Source organism: Lissotriton vulgaris, chromosome 8 (genome assembly GCF_964263255.1).
Source record: "Lissotriton vulgaris chromosome 8, aLisVul1.2, whole genome shotgun sequence".
Classification (NCBI taxonomy): Eukaryota; Metazoa; Chordata; class Amphibia; order Caudata; family Salamandridae; genus Lissotriton; species Lissotriton vulgaris.
Window position 1 is genome coordinate 1,457,672,649 of NC_141696.1, and position 21,611 is coordinate 1,457,694,259.

The window sequence follows — 21,611 nt, forward strand, 5'->3', positions numbered from 1 at the left end:
TTTATTACAAGCTGTTAGATAAAACAGGAATGAAAACAATGCTGACCAATTCTAAATTGATATATTCAGAAGCATTTTATGACAAAATGATGACATTTGGTTTTGATTATTGGAAAAATAATATTGAAACGAAAACAATTTGGGGTACAAAAGATTGGCAGGTGCAAGGCATTGAAGCACTATTTAGAACCTGCATGATACCAGAACAAATGTTGTTTTTAAATGACACAATACACCAAACATCTTGTCTTGGCCTAGCTAAGATCAAAGACCATAAAACACCGTCTATACCAAAGCCAATACCTGAGAATGCTACCACAGATATTGAGTTAGACGTGTCACAAATTTTACATTTCAACAGAACACATCCTGATTAGAAAAAGTGGTTAATCTGGCCTACAGACACAAATAGCTGTCAAGATAGATTCCTGAATAAAACACAGGGGTTAAAAATGACCAGATTAGACCCTAGATACTCCCAGAGACAACATCCAGGGATTATAACAACATACAGTGTAGGGAAGCTCTGCCTTGAATGGCTAACTTCGTCCACACTGGCTGAAATTAAGCAACACTTGTCTTTATTAAAAGATGGTGCTGAATTGCGCGATTTCATTCTTGGACCACGCAAACAGCGTCAAAAGCGTTTCATAGCGACCAGCATCTATGCTGCTTACAACGAGGCTTGGAAAGTAAAGCAAATTGAAACTGCTGAAAAAATACCAGAAATTGATCGTATTAATTTGGAAAAATCACTTTCTGTAGTAGATTCTGTCTTCCAGAATATATTCGTTGGACAATATTGTATCCTCTGCCTTTGATGTGATAGACAGAGATTTGCTTATGTTACAACATGGCCAGTCTCAATTACGCTCTATTATAGAATTAGGCTGGACGCTGCAAAATCTTCGTTCAGGCTATGTGCCTTGGCGTTTAATCAACACAACGTCATTATTTTCCAGTTTTAACCTTACTGATAAACAGATCAGTTTGGCACAGAAAGGAGCAGACTATACAATCCTGAGCATCGAAAAACTCGAGAGATCACCATTGACAATGTCAGAAAGTCCTGTCATTGAATGGATAATACATGGAATTATCACAATTCCGATAACAACTTTCCGATTTAAAAAGTGCCTTGAGTACATACCTGCTGGCCAATATGAACAATTGGGTAAAGGATATGTAAAATCTGAATGGAAATTACCATACACTCATTCTTGCTATAGTGACAGCAACAAAAATGTATTTCTTAGTGGTAACAACTGTAAACATTCACTAAGCGGTATACTTTTGTGTCAGGGTATTAATTTACACGGAGCATGTGATGGAAATTCTAACAACTTTTCATGCCACCAGATAGTCACACCTGCAACTCAGATAGAGCCCTTCTTTATGCAACTTTCGAACGGGAGTTACATTCTTAGAACGGATCACAGATGTTGTGGCCACGTGCCAGGGAAAAGTTATCTAGTAGAAGTAACATCCATGGTCAAATGCTGTATGCAAGCATTGTTTCCGAGTGGGCCTGCAGACATAGTGACTCCCATCTGGCCTCGTCTGAATCTCTATTCTATACGAATTGATACATTAAGCAAAATGAAATCTGTACTTTTACAGACAACAGTGCCTATAACGTCATCTAAAGAGACGTATGATCTTCTAGTTGCAAGGACAGCTACTGAAGTTCATGACCTTTTATCAACAAATTGCCCCGTGCATTTCGTAGAAATGTTAAGCCAACTCCTTAACATGTCTAGTGCAACAAGCATCCCAGGCATATTTAAGACAGTCTTTACGGGACTGCTAACACCCTTCCAGGCAATTTTGGGAATCGTTCCTAATTTTGTGCACTCTGTTTTTGGAGGCATACCATTATTTTTGGGACTTGTAGCAGGGATTCTATTTTTGACCCTCCTGCTTCGTTATGGCAAGCCTCGACTCAGACATAGCTCCCATGGGAATGGAAGAGACAATCCTAGCAATGCGCTACCGGGACAGGATAACTAACGTCCTTGGATTGGCCAGGCTGAGAGATCTAAACATGACCTGGTTCCTTTCATTCAGACCTATATGGCAGAACTGTATCTTACCGGTACTAAGATGTATGCTATGCGGCGATGAATGCGTGCTGGACATCTGTCTTTCACTTCCATCAGCAGTACCAACGGACGTTGATACTTTGCTCAGTCCAATAACGGCTCACGCATTGTGTTGTCCCCAGCGGCTACCAATCCTGATGACAGCATTCGTTGAGACTCCTGTACTACGACTAGGTGGTAACAGTGGAGCGAGTGACAAAAGCAACATCACCCAGGTACGGCCTTCTGTGAGCATTGCTGAAACCGACTATGATGACAGCAATCATTCTCACACCTGCCAAGTTACAGCGCTATCTAATTTGGTTGAACTGTCACCTGAATTTGTAGACAAATTCTTTGAGAGCCTGTCTGATACGATGTTCTCACCCGTACAGAAACAATAACTTTTAAGGAGCTTTCCGACTCACAGCGTTCCCATGAACTCTGAATTCGGCCTTCAGTTTTGATCAACAAAAACTGCAAAAAGCTTTGGAACTATTTTTCCCCGTTCAAGCATTAATTCTTTTGAATTGGACATTTTTAATATGCAATTTTTTTTTTTGGCACGAACAATTCTTTGCTTAACGTAAAAACTATTCTTAGAGAACAGAAGCTTCACACTTCTATTTCTAATCACATCTAGAGACATAACAAGTTACACCAGCCTCTAGCACATGTTATTACAATGCATTTTTATGTCATGATTTATCTCGCTTTTCTTCTGTCAGAGATACTTCATGTGTAATTCTTTATGCATGATCGTTCATTGATTTCATATGCAATACTTTTTGAATGATTTCTATGCTTTAAATAACGTACAGCATCTAAATTTCATGTATTTCAAGTACGCCTGTTTCAAATGCATTTATGTATTTTGGGGTGGGCAATGCTACACATGCATCTAATTGCTTTAGTTTTGGTAATTTTGATGGACATTAACCCGTGGAGTGGGTGTTGCGTGTTTATCTAGGTTCCTGATCGATACTGTGACCTTATGCCCCTATTCGGCTATAAATCCATTTATTCCCTATATTGGCATAACCGTTCAAGTGCGATTTTCTGAAAAGTCATCTCTGGCCTCACACGAACAGAGCCACATTCCAGCATAGTTCTCTCTGCCACTTCCTTTGCGACCAATTAGTGCAATGACAGAGCAGTAGTCACTATCTGATATTCCTAGATAACACTCCGAGTTCTTCAACAAGATAAAAACTCCGCAAACCTGGAAATCCCCGCTTGCTGTGTTTTGATTAGTAATGGAACTCTAATGAGCAACTGATAACTATCACTTCCTAGTGACATCTTTAATTGACGTCTTATGTCCAGCAAACTTGCGTCAAACCCGGCACCTGTCAGGTATAAATATTACCAACGTTGCCTTAAGCAATGGAGAGCTACTGTTGCTGATACCAGCTGCCTGCAAGACCCCGTGTTGGTAAATCTAGCACTCTGTCGCTGCAGCCTGCTGTCCCTGTGGTGGTGAAGCTGCTGATACCATTATCGCTGCTAAAGCGCGAACGATGGTACAGTACGCTTAGGAGCTGAACAGCCGTCCCTCTGCGAAGACATCCAGCAGATTCCAGCTGCCCGCGGACGCTGTCCCCCCTCCTTCCTCGACGCGCTGAAGAGACCCGCTGCCTTTCTCGTGCAGAGAAATCCAGCTCCGGCGTTTCCGGTCTGCCCTCGCGGGTGACTGGGATATCGAGAGTGACCCCTGAAGGAGATACCAATCCTCCATCATTCTATTCAGAGGTATGGTGTTGACTAAACCCTTAGACGAGAATTCTTGAAACAAACCTTGGCAAAACCAACTTAACTTAAAGCTACTTACTTACTCCCCTTCCACGTGTTAGGCTTAGGTCAGGCACACTGGGGTAGGCTTAGTTAGAAGCACCAGTTGAGTATGTTAGCCTAATGTATATATGACTGTATATATGTTTTATTACTTTTAAACCATTGTATGGCTAAGAAACCATATCAATGCTTTTACAGTTCTATTTCGCAATCCTTATTTTACTGTACGTACTTTTTATAATAACAATTCTTGCAATTGTGGCAATACATTTCTCTTGTACGAGAAGAAAGACTGTTCAATAAATGTTAACCCTTTATTGACAAACGCCCGTCTCTCTATTCTCTACATCTCGTGAAAGTAAACTGCACTAGACTGACTGAGTGAAATACATGTCTATTGTTTCACACGACCCTAGAGATTGACTCTTGATCTGAGGAGCAAAGTTGTCATGTTGCACGGTTGTTGGAAAGCTGAATCCCTTCTTGTCTGTGCCAAGGAAGCTGATCACTTCCTATGCAGAGAAGAAAGTTTCCAGTGACCTCTGAGCTAGTTGGTAACACAACCCAATTAAGTTTAGAATAGTCAGTGGAGGCCTGGAATATCCGCAGTTCCACGTCGATACAACTGTTTATGTTATTCCAATGCGCAGGGCCTAGTGGGAAACTAGGAACTACACTACAAACCCACCCTTACTCCTAAAAAATACCCCAACACCCTTAAACACTAACCCATCTTAACCCCATAAAAATACCCTGTACCCCAAAACCCAAACCTATCCCAAAACCCTATAAATACCCCTGTACCCCAACACCCAAACCTACCCCTGAACCCTAAAAATACCCCTATACCCCAAAACCCAAACCTAGCCCTGAACCCTAAAAATACCCCTATACCCCAAAACCCAAACCTAGCCCTGAACCCTAAAAATACCCCTGTACCCCAAAACCCGTACCTATCCCTAAACCCTAAAACGACCCCGTACCCCATAACACAAAACTATATCTGAACCCTTAAAATACCCAAACACCCCAAAACATATACCTCAGTACCCCAAAACATATACCCCTATACCCATACTTACCTTATCCAAACATTAAAAAAACATGCTTTTACCATTCATGCATTTACAACAAATTTCGTTGTAAATGTATGCGTGGTAAAAGCATTTAAAATGTAATACCATGCGTTATAATGACATCGCGGAGCCATGGTACTTTCGTATGAAAGTATGCGGAGTGATGGTAAGCGGAAAGAAGTTGCAGAATAATGGGTTTTTACCCTCCCCCGGTAAGTACATTGGTGGCACAGCGGCACACATCTCCAGCAACATACTCATATTTTTTCACCACCGATTTGAAAAAGGCACAGGTCTCTCTCAGTGATGGCCAGCACCGACATACACTTTTAGACACACCTCCCGCCACAAGTTCTAGAATTGCGAACTTTAGAGCTGGGGAGCTACGTTCGAATCTCGGCATCAGCTTAACATCCCGTGATTTCAGGCAAATCGCTTTGTCTCCCCGTGCCTACCACAAATGAATGTGTTCTTCTGTAATGTAAATTGTGCTCATGCCATGTTGCCGAGTTCGCGCTAAATAGTATTGCAAGGAAAAAGAAAATAGGGAAACTCGAGTTCACACACTACTGAACGCGCACTTTTAAGTGCATCAGCAGTGCACTGTGAATCAGAGCATTTCACAGGCCTCTCACAGATAAGAAATGCTATCAAAACGAAATCCTACAAAACAATATACTACTGGCCGGCAGCAATTCATACCCGGACAACGTCGGGACGGGCTGCTAGTTTTTAAATATTTAAATATATGTATCAGTGTTTCACTTTGTGTATAAGTGGCTGCATGGGTTGGTGAGTAGCTACATGTGTGTGTATATGAGTTATTAGATGTTTTTTTTAGTATCAGTATAAGTGTCTGTATGGTTTGGTGGGGGTATTACTCAGCACATGGATGCATTAATGACTGACTCACTGTTTGTATGTGTTTTAAAGACAGCATATGTGCAGGACTGTATGGGTGAATGAGTGTGTATATGTGTGTGTTAGTGAATGAATGACTGTCTCACTAGTGTCTTTATCAGTAACTACATATGTTTTAATCTAGTATATGTGAGTATTGATGTATATAAGTGAGTATATGTGAGAGTGAGAGATTGAAAGAGTTGTTTAAATATGTATGCGTTTCTATAAGTGATTGTTTAAGAGAGTAAGTATGTGTAAGTTTCCTTAGAAGTAAGGTGGTAGTGTGTGTATAGATGTATAGGCAAATAAATGGATGTTCAATAGTTTATTTGCATGTGTGATTATGTGTGTGAGTAACTGTCAGTGTGTAACAGTATGTATAGGTGTTTCACTACATATGTATGAGTGACTATATAGAACTGTTGGTGAATGAGTGGATGTGTATATAGATGATGGTATTACTGAATTGGTTGTTGTAACTGGTATGGGTATCTCAATTTTTTTGAAAATGTTAGTTTTTATTTTTGAATATGTGTTTCAAGGGTTACATTACAGTGAAAGGAGGTCTGTCACTCTGTCACAAGGATGGTGTCATGAGTGATGTCATGAGTGATGTCACTGACCATGTCATGAGTGATGTAATATGTGACGTCATCAGCAGTGCATTGCAGGCGCGCAAGTTATAGTGAGTCCCACTAACTATAACGTGGGAATTTCAATGGTTTTATGTCAGTAAAATTTCCAGCTAACTATAACTGGTGTCAAACCTATGGTTTTTTCAGTGAATTTAATAGGTTTTTTGAATGCTAATTCCTAACTATAACTGGTGGGAAAACCTATGGTTTTTTCAGTGAATTTCATAGGTTTATTTTTAAATGCTAATTCCTAACTATAACTGGTGTGAAACTTATGGTTTTTTCAGTGAATTTCATAGGTTTTTTAAATGCTAATTCCTAACTATATATAGGGCCTCTAACCTATGAAATGTAATATGTTTTATAATGAATCCTATATTGTATATTTATATAATACTATTTCATTATTATTATTTTTTTAATGTTTTTTTCCCTGGTGCGCTCCCAGGGCGCGTACCGGGGAGCGCCCCGGTCAGCGCAATTTTGCCGCGCGCCCCGGGGCGCGTACCGGTGAGCGTCCCGTTAGCGCTATTGCCGCGAACGAAAACATCATCATGACGTATCGCGTAGCCGTGTCCGCGTGCTATGCACGGCGTAAGCGCACCCGGAATCACCCACGCGCATAGGAACGCGCGTAGCGTAAGCGCGTCGGGTCATGTGACCTGAAAATAACACTTTTCATTGGTTCAGAACAGTTCTGGTTTCCAAATGATGATAGCCCGGCACATGTGACCTGAAAATAACACTTTTCATTGGTTCAGAACAGTTTTGTTTTCCAAATGATGAAAGCCCCCACCTTTTTTCCTCATTCTCACTTTGTTCTTTGAGTGAGGAAGACCTGCTTTTTTCTTACAGATATGGCTACAGTACTATCAGCAGCTGGAGCATCTGCCCCACCACCACCACCACAAGGACCACCAGAACATCACATTGGTGGTCAAGAAGAAGAGGAGGAAGAGGAGGAAGGGACAAGGCAGTTCCTGCCTGAAGCCAATACACCATACAAACCTAGGGAGCACTTCATATGGGAGTTTTATAAAATCCCAAGGGGTTTCAAAAAAGTAAACGCTGCAAAGGTGACCTGTCTCATCTGTGGTGCTGTGCTATCCAGGGGGAACCCTGCTAAAAAATATTCCTTTGGGAATCATACAATGATTCTTCACATGCAGCGTTTGCACCCTATTAACTATTCTGAGGTGAGAGAACTCTGAAGAAACCTACCCCAATCATCTGGCACAACCTCAACAACCAAAGAACCCACTCCATCAGGTCCAGAGGCAAGTCAGATGATTTCAAATATACAACCAAAGTTTGGGGGCTCCAAAATTGTTTGTGTACATTGTGGGAAATTAATTACTTATGGTGAGCAGAGCATTACACTCATCATGCTTGCTGGTGATAACCACAAATGCACAAAGAAGCCTTAATTTTTTCCTGATTTTTTTTTTTGCTCAAGTTGAGCCGTTTACAAATCCCTGTTTTTTGTTTCTTCCTATAAAAAATACAAAATAAATATAAAACTGTTCAGAAAAGCCAAAAAAAGTAAAAAAAATTCAAAAAAACAATAAAAACAAATATAAAACAACAAAAAGAAGAAAAAAACAGTTCTTTTTAGAACTACCTCTAATTTATAAAAAAAAAAACATTTTTAAAAAAAAAGGTCATTCTTTTTTCTCCATGGTGCGCTCCCCGGTCCGCTACCCGGTGCGCGTACCGGGCGCTCCCCCGCGCAAATCAAAAAAAAAATGTTTGTCCCGCGGGGCCCTTTTATTGCCCCCACATCAAACCTAGGGGGCCGGGGGGGTCTACCCTGCCCCCTTTTGCTCATTTTCTCCTTTGTTTTTGCCACCTCTTGTGTCTTGATCCTACCGAGACACAAGATGGCGGCCGCTCCAGACTGTTTGGAATGTTTACAGACACCCGAGAGCCAATCAGCTTTCCGCGCGCGAACTCGCGTAGCGCACTGGAGCGCGCCCCGGTGCGCGTACTTGGGCGCTCTTATAGATATATATATTTTTTTGAACCTAAATTACTCAAAATCCACTGGAGCACATATCTTGAGACATAGCAAAGGCACATTGGGCTACCAGTCCCTACAATTTTGCCAAGTTTGGTGGAAATCCATTCAGCCGTTCGAGCTAAAAGTGAGGTCGACCGCCCTAATGAAATTAACATGGGGAAAACACGTTTTGGGATCCCCTTTTATCTCGGCCCCCGCTTGACGAATCCCCCCCAAACTTTCAGGGAAGGACCGGAGCGCCACGAGGCAAATTTGACGAAAATTGCAGGCGGATTCTTCAACCGGCGCCAAAGTTATTCACAATAGAATGTTGAGATTTTCTATTGAAAATAATCCTAACTATAACTACCTACTGGCGACCGCCAGTAGGTAATATATATATAGATATATAGATATATATATTAACCTACTAAAAAAGTAAAATTTGTATACTAGGTGCACTACTACTGATACTACTTCTCACTTATAATATGTGAGCGGCAGTGTGGCTGTATGTATCCTTGTGTATATGGGTGTGTAAGTATCTGTGTGGGTGAATAAGATGCAATGTGAGTGGCTATATTGGTGAATGAGTGGGTGTGTCAGTGGCTGTATGGGTGAGTAAATGGTGGTGTGAGTGGCTCTATGTGTGGGTATCTGGGTGTGTAGTGACTACATGGATGAGTGAGTGGGTGTCTGAATGGCTAAATGAGTAAGCGACTTGGTATGTAAGTAGCTGTATGGATGAGTGAGTGGGTGTTTGATTCAGTGAATTGGTGTGTAAATGGCTGTATTGGAGATTGAGTGTCTGGGTGAATGGCTGTATGGGTGAGTGAGCAGATGTGTGAGTGCTTGTATGGATGTGTGAATGGGTATGAAAGTGATTATGTGGGTGTGTGAGTGCTTGTAAGATTGAGTGAGTGGATGTATGGATGAGTAAGAGTGTGTGAGTGACCGTGTAGGTAAATAAGTGGGTGTGTGAGTAGTTGTATGTGTGAGTGTGTGGCTATGTGAGTGACTGTTCATGTGAGTGACTCGTATGAGTGGCGGTATGGATGGGTGAATGGTTGTGTGAATGGCTGTACGTGGGTGTGAGTACCTCTATGGAGGAGTGAGTGGATATATGAAAACTGGTATGAGTCTGTGAATGGGTATGTGAGTGTTTTTGTGTGTGTTTCAATGGTAATAAGAGAGGTTCTATGGGGGCGTGAGTGAGTGCGTGAGTGGATCTAGTCAGGATGTCCCCTGAGGCATTTCCCTGTTTTTGTGTGTGCTGCAGAAAGCAGCACACATAGAAAGAGGAATAAACATGAACAAATAAAGATATTTCTCATTATAACACTTCACATAGGGATGTGTAGCATTTCAACGCCTTCCCAGGTTGACTAGTAATGGTAAATGTGGAAATGCACCAAAATCTATGAGTGGATGAATGGGAACATCCACACTCCACCCATGGATTGCCACCCTGAGGCAGGGTAGCTCAACGATGTGTTCAGAGACTCTGGATTTATCATGCCATGCAAGGGTACTCAAGGAGGCCTTGCACAGATTGATGAATCTAACTTAAGAGTTGTGTAGTTCTTGCACCCCATAGGGTGGCAGGAAGGTGAGCAACTCTCATATGTCCCTAAGGCTCTACTAGTAGACACTATCATCCACCTCTAAATAAGGTTGCCTAACTGCAATTTTGGAGGGATGGAAATGAAAATGAGCATACATCTAATATAGTTTTTGCACACTCTGCCATACTCTCAATGACTGGCTAAGTATCATAAACTGACCTTTAAATTCATCTTTAGCATTGGCATAAAATTGTCTTGGTCTCATGGGACCTCCATCCCTTATGGAGCGCACACTCATCCAAATCCTGAGAAAGGGACACTAATTGACCAGTCATAATAAGGGCCTGAGTAAGAACTGATGGTAACAGTGTGCTCAAATTCAGTGGTGAGTGCAATGTGTACTCATCTCAAAGGTGATGTTATGAACTCAGAGTCAAACATTATTTGCACCTGCTTTTTTAAATTTACATGATTAGTGTTTATCTTGCTCTGAATTATTATGTGTGTTCACACTGAGTTGTTTGCTCTTGCATAAGGGATACTTGGAGCATACATTCAATATAAGTTACAATGATTTTAGATTGTTGAAAATGTATTTTGTCAGTTCATGGAATATTTAAATGCATTTCTAATACTGTATGTTTGTCTATTTTTTGATAACATTACATTTGCCAGTGCCGGTAGCCCTTCTTGATAATTGTATGCACTTTATAAGCTTTGTACAACTGCTAGAAAACATGAGCTAACATATTTAAATCTCCTATTTCTGTGTACAGCAAGAGACAGAAGAGCTTGGACTCCTTCGTTCTCTGCAACTCTAAAAGGGACAATTATTGGACCACTCACTCCAGCATGGTAAGAAAGGGGTCGCACGATAGAACCAGAAGTAGGTAAATGTAATCATATCATATATGCTTCATGATACCACTTTCCCTTCTAAATGAACCCATTTTGTGGTCGAGTAAAGGGATCCCCTCATTTTGAGGTTGGAGTAGCAGGGTCACTTAGATCTCACTAACTATAAGGGGGTCAATACCTGGGGTGAATATGCAGACCATCGTGTGAAGGGCCAAAGTTCCATTCACATATGGATACTGCTGTTCGAAACAGGACATAGTTTTAGATGGTGTAGTTGATTGAATTACAGCAATATATTATCCATTAGTGAACATTATAATAGGGCAGTTAAACCCCACAAAACGACATTAAGCTTTTTTCCAAAACTACTCTCTAAATTGCTAAGGAGAGAGCTACCACCACCATGAAGACCAGAATGAATACTTCTATGAAGTGAATCAGTGATGTATTAACTAAGAACCCATAGATGTTGCTGTGGTAAATATTAGAAGTGCAGGATGAAAAATCAATTTTCAACTCTGCTCCTTTAAAATAGCACAAGGATGTCATAGGCTGTGTAGAAACCTGTAAATCCATATTTAAATGGTACACCTTTTGGCACAGAGAATGCGAACAGGGTCAACTGTACAAGTGTAAGTTCTCCAAGGACATCCAAACACAAGGTACATAAAGGGCAAAATGTTGGATAACTTTCCAATATGAGGTGAATTTCCTGACATACCACAACCTTCCCTAACAGCATCACTAACTGAGGTGTGATCAACCATTCTCTGATCTAATGAACAGGAACGTAATTTTCTTTATGGATTTTCCTCTCTGCAGGCAAGTGAGATTGGGGAAATATAGGACTCAAACATCTGGTTTCCACTCAAACAAACACCTCTTGGTGAGAGAATGTATTGATCAAATAAAACACAATCAATCAGTCTCTCCACCCAACACTCAAACAACTCAGCCCTGAGGTCGAATGCCATGAAGGAAGCTGAAGAAGCGATCACAGCTTTAACTCTGGAAGTCCTTCACACAATTCTGATCCTTGATTCCACCAGAAGGAAGTGTGGATCAATATTACTGGAGCAGTTGAAACAGTAGTCCATCAGAAGAAAGTAATAGTTCTTGTTAAGACAACCAATGCTTTGTAAAACTAACAACTTCTACTCCCTGGTCGCACACTACATAGCAGGTTCATTAAGGAACACAACAACACTTTAGCTACATTGCGATCAATGCCTCCATCTCTCTAGCAGGACATAGTGCACCACTAACAAACACATCTGTTGCTGAAGAAAACAACAGTTGATTAATAAATGTGGGGCAAAAATGATCTTAGAGACCAAATCCTATTCCTGAGTGCAGTCTTGTAAGGCATGGGCATCCACCAGTTCTGAGACTAAGTGGAAAATAAAAACTTTAATTTAATGAAAATAAAAGCCTACTCCAAGATTGTCAGTCGAAATTCGGACCTCTTACAAGCTGTAACTGACATCAGAGATGATCTCTCGATGTCTCTTAGCACATGGCAACCTGACCTTTTAATCTTCCATGCCCTTTTGGCCACCTATGACACAGTGGGCAAAGAGCTTCTTCTGAAGTCGTGAAAGAAATGCTCATAAATGTCAGACAATCCCCATAAATGGATTTAATTCTTTCTATCAGAAGCATGTTAACAAATCACCACTACCATAGCCACCTCACTTATCAAATATGTTCTCTGCTGTTCAAATTGTTGCATTGGCAACATGTGCTGTTTACCAGGATCACAAGAGCTGGCAGAAACACTGCCAACCCAAAAATCAGTGAAAAATGAGTTTCTAGCGTGACATGCACCTTTGATTTTCAAAACAAATGGTAGTTGCCTTGATTAGTTCAGCATTCAAATTATGATCCCAAAAATGGTGCTCCTTATCATGCAAATACACAACAATGTTAAATGGAATAAGCCTCTGGTATGACCTTGATGGAAAAAGAGAAAACATAGTGTATAAAGGTGGCAATGAAAAAGGGAAATAAATATCAGCAAATATGGGAAGCATTTAAAACAGACTGTTATTATCTGACTTCTAGTTCAAGCGGAGTCTGGCATATTTACAATAAAGTGGCGAATCGTGTTGTTAAGCCAAGTAGACTAACGACAGGCTTCGTCACTTTAGAAACACCGGGCTGCACCATATTTACTTGAATATGGTGCAGCCCTGCATTTCCCCCTGCACTGGCGCTAACTTTAGCTGCCTAGCGCCTACTCAGGCACCCTTGCACAATATTTCAAGGGTGCCTGTGTTGAGGGGGAGATTGTTTATGTGCAGGACAATTTTTAAATGCCGTTTTGTAACTTTTAAGTGTGCTGCTGAACGTAGCACACATAGAAGTTACAAAACGGCATTTTTTTTTAAATTATGGTTTATGTGCAGTAGGTGGGATATTCCTGCACATAAACATTCATAGGCAATTTGCTGTTTCTATGTGTGCTGCACAAGGCAGCATGCATGGAAACAGCAAAACCAAGGAGAAAAAATGCATTTCGCCTTGTTTCGCCTGTTTAAGGCCAAGTATTTTCGATGTACTTGTAAATAGGGCACAGCATCAAAAACAATGCCTGTTGCTGTGGAACGCCCACAGCAACACCCATTGCCCTCCACTTTCATGCTAAATAAAGCGTGAAAGGGTGCTCTATTTACAAACAAGTGTTAAGCCAAGTGTCTTAATGCTGCTTCGTAAATAAGGCAAGGCCGCTATCGCCCTCACAACATCATTGAAAGAGATGTCGTGGTGGTGATAGAAGTAAGGATTCATTTTAAGTGTTCCTTTCTTTGGAGGTTATTAAGAGTTATGTTGGGTGGTCTGCCATCACCAGTATGGTGGAAGTCATACCTGGTGCCAACCTGGCAGAATACCTCCAACCATTCTTAGAGATCTGTTTGCCTGTTGCAGACATTAGTGTATACAGAGGTGCCACCACCACCATGACGGCTTCTTTGAAGACATTGTAAGTCTGCTGAGCAGCCACCATGTTTTAGCTGTATTTGAAATACAAAAGATTAATGGCTCAAATGGCTCAAACACTCTCGGAATGTTCTCCCAGGGTATGGGAATATTTTAGTTTTTTTTCTGTTGGGGCCACCAGGCTTTTCCTTGTAGTCCCAAACAGGGAAATACACATGCAAGAATGGTCTGAGATATTTAGAACGATGGCCCGATATTGGTTGGATTATTGGTCTAGTTTTTTCACCAAGGAGGTCTTCATTGACCTTATTCTGACAGTTCATCCAACTCTATATTGAGTGGACGGACTATCAGTTTGGTGGACCAGGTACTCCACCAAGTTTGTGGTAGGGCACTCTCACCACTAAACTCTAAATAATCCCCATACTACAATATTATAGTCTGGGCAATAGTAGAGCCATATTAAATGTCATGACTCTCCTGAAGGATGACACGCTGTTTAGTGTTCTAAGCATGAGCAACCTGTTTTGCATTACATTTGCAGCCACAATGTAAATTCTGTATTTATCGCTCATTTCAGATTCATATTGGGCCTACGATTTTCGATTACAAGGTGGTCCCAGCTGAATTTACTACATAGCCTACCATATTAATGACACCTCTGTTTCTTTAAACACTACCCAAAGTAGTTCCCCTTGCCAAGGTCTCTATTTTTCCTATCAATCACACTTAGACACCTACCCGCAGAATTCACCTGTTACCCTACCTCTATCCAATCAACCCACCCATCTCTTTGATCTACTGCTCCCCATTCTTCATAATTCTCTCTATTGGTTTGGTGCTAGTTTTGTGTTATGTAAATTCACATACATACATTCATACATCGAAGAATCCCCTGAAAACTGCCCTTCGCAAGGAAGGTTTTGACATTTTTTCTGACATCACCAGGCTCATGAGAGAGACTGAGCCCTACTAATTCCACAAATGCTCCACCAAGACTGTTCATGAATAGAATCCAAAAGTTGCAGAACTTTGCCTTGTAACTGCCTTAACTTTGCCTGGTATCATACATATGGTCCAGACAACCAACAGACCATCAACTCTGCAATTCACAGTATAAGTAATGTACAAAAGTAAATGCAAACATCAGTCACTCTACCTACAAGTGAATTTTACAACTACATTTATAATAGAATGGTTGGCTCAATTTGAGAGATGGATACTAGAGAAGGATGATGCAAAGCAAGTTCTGTACAAGATTTATAAATATGATGTAGTCAATTTATGAAATGCAGGATAGAAGTGCAGGGAACAGGAACTCGGACAATTAGTGACTGGCAGAGAATGGAAGGACATTTTCACCAGGTAATCAACTAGTGCACCCAGAGGAGCAATGAAGGAAACCCTTATAAAGATAGCATTACATTGGAACTACACTCAAGCTCGAATCCATCCAGTGCTTAATTTGAACCAGTGGTTTCTGCTGCTTGCCACCAGCCCTTAATTGTCAACACCAACCCTTGTGGCAGTGTGCCACAAGGAGGGGCTGTCTGGCTAAATTAGAGATGAACACAACAACAGTTAATTATTAATTCAATATACGTTAAAAATGACTATTATCTGCTGCACAAGTCATCCTATGGAAAAACAAGGTGAACATGTCTTACATTTTGGCAACCAAGCTGAAGGAGAACAGTTGTCCAAGGTACTTGAGGATGTTTAGAATCACTGGATCAGCACAATGGAGTTGATTACTGAAGCCAAAAATTGGGAAGATATCGGAAATGCATAAAAGAAAAGTGGGTGGGCAAGTTATGTTCTAGATGGGATAAGTGCAATCATGGACATCTAAAGGGATGGCTATGGAATGGGGACATCTTTGGTGATGATGTTAACCAGGGACATACTAGGTCAGGTGAGAATGTGTAGTTACACTTGCAGAATTAGAGAAATGTGTCATCTCCACAAAGTTCCAGACAAATTCCACTCATCAATTCTTTGCGTAATTTTTTCACAGCTCGGGCAATGCAATGACAATAGGAACAATGTGAGGCTCCAGCAACCGGGCTAGCAAGCATGTGAGACATTTGGCATCCCCAAGCCTGATTTCCGGTCACTAGCAAGCCTTTCAGTGAGATTTCCTAACAGAGGGTTGCTTCTCATGTAGATTTGCAAATCAAGAGGCAGTACGCTCTTGCACAAAATGCATTGGCATAATCACAGATTTTTCAGCATTGAACATGCTACCGGAGTTAAATCGCATTGCAAGCAGGGCAACATGCATTTTTGCCACCTGTTGGCGGAACTCAGAAGAATCTTTCAAAGTTTTTGAGTAACTCTGTGGAATTACACTGAGTGAAATTCCACAAGTTCCGTCTACCCCTAAATACTGAAGCAATACTTTGGACATTTTGTGGCTCCTGATGGTCGGTGCAGGCTGTTTGTATTTTCTGAAAATGATAATTAAAAGATTTGACCCACAATTACATAATACAGCAGTTAAATTCCACCCTCACCTCAAATAGTACCCACCACAATAATTGCAAAGACCAAAACACCTTTTGCTGTTACAACTAATATGTTTTGTTTTCAGGAACATTATGACCTTTTATTACCGGCTAATTATTAATTTTTTATTTTTATCCGCAGGTTTCCATGACGAGAAATGGAAACTCAATGAGAGTGTCAATCACTACCAGCATTTATTGAATTCATTGACTGGCGAATTGAATATTAAATCAAATTGAGCTCTATCCTGAAAGTGTTTTGTGTTGTTTTGTGTCAGATAGTTGGAATCACAAGATCAATCCATGATATCACCTCAGTGATTCAGAAGTCGCATCAAAACACACCTTGTTTCTTACCTTGTAGCTTAATATTTTATCAACTTTGATGTGTTTGTGCTTTAATCACATTTTTTTCTTTTAGATTAGTGCCATCATGCATGCATCAAAATGAGAACAATATGCAGTGTATTGTGTACACTACGCAAAGCACCATATTAACCCAACATCAAATATACAAGGAAATGGTTCAGAATTGATCGTATAGGTGTGCACAATGAGGCATCTAGTGAGCAAAAAATTCCAATGCCTAGTAAATGATAGTGTACATATGTATGGCTCATTTTCACAAAAGCGTATGCAAAATAACCAAAGCACTGATCAAAGCAGACAAATGAAAATGTAAAGAAGACCACAGTGCTTGCAAAACCATCAACTCATATTAATTTTTGGTGATCAAAAAATTACATTTGGATGGCAGATAAGCCACATTTATTTGCACACATGCTAATAGAGTGTGTAGTGGGTCAGTTTCATTAATGTCCAATGACAGTCATACCAATATTTCTTGAAAGATTCAACTCTAGATTTTATATTACTAGTCCATCATCTAATCATCCAATATTACGTTATGCAGTATTATAGCAACTCACAATAACATAAATTCAAATAAGATTGGAAAATATACCAGTTCATGACAACTGGCTGAACCAGATTTATTTTACGCAGGTTGCCATAACAAATTTACCATTTGACTCCCCTTTTGTACCCTCCCTCATCATATGTATCAATCTGAAAAGAAAGACACAAACTACTCACTATTATACATAGCCAGAAAACCCCTACTGTCTGTTAATAAAGAACAAGTTACTTACCTTAGGTAACACTATTTCTGGTGTATAGCTATTTTTTAATGATATTTATTGCAAGTTCGATAAGCAAACATTTTGGTAGAAGAGAAAAAGATTTGTTTTTGAATAAAAAGTGGAACAAAGGAGAGGATGAGGAAGAGAATAGGAAAGTAGTACAGAGAAGAAGGAAGGGGAGGGAGAGAGAAAAAGCAGGAGGAAGAAAAATTAAGATCGTGATGAGTGCACAGAGAAAAAATGAGTTAAAGGTAAAACAACCTTTTGGAGTGTAGCAGGAGGTGATACAATATGTATTACATGTTCAACAAATACATCATTCCACCAAGTGAGAGAAATCTTTCCAACAAGAGAGTATTACTTTGAAAGTAATTGCAATAAAAAGATCTAACAATAGAGGTCTATTAGACAAATGATCAAGTTGAGGTTAAAGAGAACCTAAGAAAACACTCTGCAATGCAAACAGAATATTACATTGAAAACTATTCAAGCATTTAGACCAAACTAAAATGCAGAAAGCTTTAACATGGCAACAGTTATATAACATATGAACCACAGAGCGATTATAATTAGATCAAGGCCAGCATAGAGGAGAAAGTGTGAAACTTTCTGAAGTAATAATAGTTTTTATATAAATAAAAAAGAGTGACCGCATAATGTTAGCAGCGCTAGAAGTTTTGAAAGGCTTATTCCATATTGTACCCCAAATAGTAGAGGGAACGATATAGCTAAGTTGTCTTCTCATTAACAGTTACAAAGTACATTGAAATCTAGTGGAATTTAGATATACTAAAGTTTATAAATGAGAGCAGCCTTGGGAATTGATGTAAAAGTGTATCTAAAGATACATGTGGTACAGGTGGTAATGGGCTGGAGTCATGTGGTATTTGGTGAAAATATTTGATTTGAGGAGGAATTTAAATTATACTCTCTTAAAAAAGAGTCAGGTAACTGATAATTTGTTTGTAAATAAGCGAAATCTACAATACAATTATCTTTAACAAATTGCTGTACTTGAAAAATATCTTTGTCTTCTCAGTCTTTAAAATAAAATGATCTTTGTGTTTATTAGGATATTTATTATACCAAATGGAGGAACACAAGAAACACTGTTGGAATGGACATATATCAAAGAGTATTCTATTCAATAAAAAGTGTGAATACTTACAAATGGGAAAAATACAATTTGACATATGAACATTATGATTAAAAGCTAAGTAATTGAATAGAGAATGTTCAAAAGAAATATACCTTGGTAAAGGTGATCTTGGAAGTCATATGTCATTGCACAACACTGTCCCATTGGGAAATATAGGAATGCGACCAAACACTGTTCAGTCGCATCCTAATGAGGAGGTCGGGACCACCGACCGGGTGTCGGTCGGTCCCATGATTGAGTCAGTGTCAGGCAGAAGTCATTCCGCCTGAAATTGTAACGACCCCCTGAGTTCATAACCTGCGATACTGGAATATAGAGAAACCTCTTCTTCAAATAGATCCAGACAGAAAAGCAGATAGGACATATATTAGGGCAGTGATACTCCAAGGAAGGCCCGGGGACTGCATGCAGCCCTCCTGACCTTTACATGTGGCCCCCTGCATTGCAGCAGCAGTGGGCTGCTGTTTACTGCAATCAGCACTAAAATTACAAATATGTTAAATAAACAGCAAATATTTATTTAAAGGTTCCTTTGAGTTAAAGAAAGGAAGTAACTAGTGTTTACTGCACCCCAGGTTGTCCAGTTATACCTACTTTACACATTCCCAGCCCCCTACACAGCCCTGCTGGCATTAGTGTGTTCCTCGGTCACAGAAAAGGCAAAACCTTTCTGCTCTTGGGAAAATGTTTGCAAGTACCTAGTATTAGGATGTTATCAAAGATGCAGATAATTTAACTACAGAGCACCATGTTTAAAATCTGATGTTTGTTTTACAATGGATTCACTCCAGGAAAGGCTCCAAAGATGGAACAAAATGTAAAGGAGAGAGGGGAATCCTTCCAGTGTGCCTCTATGCAAGTCAAAGTAAGGAGTAAAGCAAGCCATTCAAAAAAATAACAGCACACTGGTTAGAATATATTAATTTAATCAAAGAAATGAATTTAAGGCCAAAGCCATACCAATGAATGGTGGTAAACAGAAATTGCTAAATAATACATTCAAAAGCTTTGTCAACATCTAGTTAGAGAGCTGCCAAAGGGGAGTTAACACTCCAAGCCAGTATCCAATACTAGAGAAAATTCTATTATTGTCAGCAGCAAGTTACACCCATAATAAAAGTAGATTGGTCAGATTTTACCAGAAGAGGAATAACAGACTCTAAAAGTGAAGCTAAGATATTAACAAAGATCCTGTAATTGTAATTGATAATTGAAATAGGCCTATAATTCTTATAAAATATAGGGTCTGCATCTGGCTGATGGATTAAGCTTATTAAGGCTTCCATAAAAGAGCCAGTAGCTTTTCATTAGTAATAAAAGAGTTAAAAAGTTCTAATAATTTGGGAGTAAGAAAAGAAAACATTGATGAGAAGAGTTCAATAGAGAACCCATCCAGACCAGGTGCTTTTGCTCTCCTCAATGACTTAATTGCATCTGAAACCTCCTTGAGAGTAATATTAACTGTCTGAACATTGAATGCAGAGGGGGTGTCATCATCAGAATACAAGTTTCTTTCAGTGGAATGATTCAAAAGAAATGTCAGTGTTGGGGATTGAGTAAGACATATTCAATTGATGGAATATCCTTCCAATCTGTTTTTATTTTTAAATTTTTGGCAACCATTTTACCAGCGTTATTCTTGTTCCCATAGAATTTAGATTTGATTTTAGGTAGAATATTATATGTATCAACAGTCATGAGTTTGTTTTGGTCTGGTTTAGCTTTAATCAAATCATGAAGTATTGATGAGAAATTGTAAGTAAAATAAGCATCCTTCAGTGTCTTGAGGTGTTGCAATAGGAAAACATTTTTAGCACTTACACACATTTTCCCTGGTGGAATGAGACATAGTGAAGGCAGAAAATAATCTTTAAATGCATTCTATTAGTGGAAATAGAAATGTCTTTACAATTAATAAAACAAAAAAGGATTTTATAAAAGAAATAACTGCTATAATAAACTGAGTGTCTGACAATAGAGCCTTACTGAATATCCATCTATCAGGTTTGTAGTTACGATTAGAACTGTCTAAAGAAGCCAGTATCGGGGCATCATCGGAGCAAAAAACTGGCCCAATTTCAGCAGATTGCAGATTAGGAGGTAGTGCTTTAATAACTAAAATATAATCAATTCTGAACGTTGTATTATGTAAATTTGAAAAATAAAGAGAATTCTAAAATTATCGGGTTTGCAGGTCCTTCAAACAATAAGTAATGGTCTGGAAGTAATTGCTGGTTGACATGTGTTATGCGATTTATCTGATTTGAACTTGTGTTTAGATTTTCTATCTACAAAAGAGTCCAACAATTGGTTGAAGTCAGCAAACAGTTATGATATTAGTGTTAAAGACATTAGCAAGTTTTACCTTAATTTAACACCGAAATTCAGGGTCAGATTTAACTGGGCCATAAAGATTAAATAAGGTAATATGCATGCTGTTAAGAGCAACATTGACCAACGTGGTGTCATATTTAGTAGAAACAACTTATAGTTGTAAAGATTTATGGCATGTGTTAGCAACACCACCTTTAAGACCAACTGCTGGAGAGAAAAATACCAGACCAACCCATTGGCTTTTCAATTTAACAGTTTCAGAAACATTACAGTGTGTTTCCTGCAGAAATGCAATTCGAAAAACAACTTTAGATAAGTGTGATAGTACCTTTAATCATTTGACGGGTTGGCCAAGTCCAAGAACATTCCACAAGACATCGCTAAACATGTTTGATACATGAGGATAGGAATACAGGAACAAGGGTGACAAGCTGCAAACATGAAAGGAGACAAAAACCACATTTATTATACAAGACAAAAGATAAAAACAAGGGTACAAAGAGAAATCAGTTATAAAAGCAGTTACTGAGAACATAGAGGAAAAGAAGAGAGAGAGTGAGATAAGGAAATGTATATGAAAACAGAAGAAAAAACAGATTAAGATAAGTATCCAGATCT

At 39.4% G+C, this 21,611-nt stretch overlaps 1 long non-coding RNA gene across 1 annotated transcript in view; it reads left to right on the plus strand.

Annotated features, from left to right (window-relative positions):
- The window catches only part of LOC147698920 (uncharacterized), a 56,249-nt gene extending 39,645 nt beyond the window's left edge, over nt 1-16,604 (plus strand). The window contains exons 4-5 of the long non-coding RNA XR_015299387.1: nt 10,830-10,908; nt 16,501-16,604. This is a non-coding gene — a long non-coding RNA (uncharacterized LOC147698920). The remainder of the gene's footprint in view (nt 1-10,829; nt 10,909-16,500) is intronic.
- Nucleotides 16,605-21,611: the final 5,007 nt, after the last annotated feature.